The 2451-nt window shown below is 50.2% G+C and overlaps 1 long non-coding RNA gene across 1 annotated transcript; it reads right to left on the reverse strand.

Moving 5' to 3' along the window:
* Positions 1–722: 722 nt before the first annotated feature.
* On the reverse strand, positions 723–1460 carry LOC122054046. Its single transcript, XR_006132537.1, has 3 exons — positions 1151–1460; positions 998–1063; positions 723–772 (listed from the first exon to the last, which is right to left on the reverse strand). It is a non-coding gene; the product is annotated as an uncharacterized LOC122054046 (long non-coding RNA).
* Positions 1461–2451: the final 991 nt, after the last annotated feature.

Below are 2451 nucleotides of genomic sequence, written 5' to 3' on the forward strand. Positions count from 1 at the left end.
CCCTGACGCCAGTCAGCCAACTCATAACAAAAGTGGGACCAAGTGGGTAGGGCTGTGACGACCGTGCACTCTGCAACACTACTCCTGATGAGTGATCGAGTGGACGGGATGCTGTCGGAGTACATACGTACTCCTACCCCAAATCATAAATGGGGGAGCGCAATGCTCTCATCTCCCGGTACGCTATGACGGGGAGGAATCTCTAACGTGCTACACGCTGCATCACACTACCCCTGAGCGGATCAACGGAGCACCGGAAGAGTCAAACTGACGTGCTACCACGCTGTATCTCGCTACCCATGAGCGTCACAATGGAGCACCGAACAGTGATGAAACTGGCAATGTGCTCGACAATAATGGAGCAATCTATCGCACAGCATGCGATCATGCAAATGGTGCATGTCACTAAGCATAGTAATATACTAAACCAACCTCTGGACATATAATAATGGGCACCATAATGAATAGATCATATCAAGATATACTGATCAATAAGGTATCAAACCTAGGTCCTGAACATGTGAAACATGGTTATATCACTACCCATGAGCATGATAGATCGGGTACAAGATCAATACGAGATGCAATCAATCAAACAGGTAACATGTAGTGGGCAGTGATTAACCGAAACAAATAGGAAACACAATTAATGCAACATATTATTTTCATTACTAAGCATATCAAAGACAATAAGTCAAAAGTACCCGCCTCCAATAGAAAAGGTCCAATCCGAAATTGATCCCTCGTCGAGACACCGTCTCGAATCAATGTCCTGTACCAATCAATATATATATATTTTTATTTAGCTAAAATTCATAAGAATTTAAATAGCTAAATAAAATCCACGAGACTAAATTAGGGAAAACCCTAATTAACATAACCAATTGCCTACCCCAAAATTAAATCTAACCCAGATATAACCTAATACCCTATACAAAATTATACAGCATGGAACATCCTCCATAGGAACCCAACCAAATTCACTAAACATGCTCACCTAAGTGTACGAATAATGATCAGATTCCTCAGCTCCAACAACAGCTTAATCCCGTTGACACCAAACCTAGATATCAATCAACCACATCTGTGAGTTATTTCTGCATCCAACCAGTGATCAAATACAAAGAAACAACAAAGGTAAGCTGCTTACCTCACTCACCAGCAAGGGGAAAACCTAGGGCACGGCAGTGAAGAACAAATTAGGGCTCGGCAGATTTAGGGCAAGGAGCTAGGCTGCGATCAACCAAACAGCGCACAAGGGAGGCTGCAGTGGCCGATTGCTGATCCAGAGCACAAAAGAGGGCAGCAAGGCAGTGTTAGGGCACGGAAACAAGCAGTCTCCAGTGATGGTCGGCACTGCTCGGTCTGTGGCCGGCGGCAAGAGGTGAGGGGATGTGTCGGCGGCGGTGCTAGGGCACGGCGACGGCGGCCGACGCTGAGAAACCGGTGCCGGCAGTGGCGTCGGGGCTGAGTCTAGGGCACAGGCCGGAGATGGGTGTCGCGGTGGCCGGCGCTGTTTCGGTCCAGAGAGGAAGAGGAAGAAGACTTCGGTCGGGGTGACTCGTCGGACCAGAGAAGAGAGGTCTCTGCTCGGCTGTGCTCACGCGTCGCCGGCGCTTGGACAGGGAGGAGGAAGGGGGTCCCGGTGTGCGGCGAGGAAGAGCGGCAGTATGGCTCGCGGCTCGTTAGGGCACAACAAAAGAGAGTCGGCGTCGGCAGAGGAGAAGAAGAAGAAGAGGTTGTGCGCGCTCGGGAAGGAAGAAGAGGTAATGGCCGAGGCTTATACGCGAGGGAGGGAGAAGGAAAACGGCTCGGCGGTTAGGGCTCCGAAGGAGAAGCCGCGCGGCGGCGTCGGGGAGAAGAAGGAAGGGGTGCGGGGACGGCTCGGGTTCGGCGACAAAAGCAAGGGAAAAGAAATAAAAAGGAAAAGGATATATAAATATAATCTTTTCCTCGCTTAAATCGGGTAGCCTAAATAGGCTTTTCCGGACCCCGTTCTTGTCCCCGTTAACTCGTCCATACGAGCTCCGAAAAATTCCCGAAAAATTTCTAAAAATTCCGGAAATTTCCCTTATTAATATTCGCCTATTTCCGGTATTTTACACCCACATACCGTGACGCTCTCCCTGGAAGAACTCGACGCACTCATCCAGGCGCGGGCAGCGAAGGTAGTGGAGCAGCAACAAAAGGTTCAAGTCGAGCGGCTGGCACAACAGGCTACCTCTGCATTAGGTGGCCGAGTGGCACAAGAGGATCGACCGGAGCAGTTTTCGACATGGGCGCAGAATAAGGGGCAGATCGGCACACCAGGAGATGCACTTGTTGCCCCTATTCCATTTCATCGGGCCCTGTTCCAGACGCCCTCTGATCTCGCCCAAGCCAACCAAGGGACATCCGATGAAGCCCCCGCTCGAGACGAAAGGAAGGGCAAAGCGCCTCGGAATGATTCAT

The sequence above is a fragment of the Zingiber officinale genome, chromosome 3A, assembly GCF_018446385.1.
Source record: "Zingiber officinale cultivar Zhangliang chromosome 3A, Zo_v1.1, whole genome shotgun sequence".
In the NCBI taxonomy this organism is placed as follows: domain Eukaryota; kingdom Viridiplantae; phylum Streptophyta; class Magnoliopsida; order Zingiberales; family Zingiberaceae; genus Zingiber; species Zingiber officinale.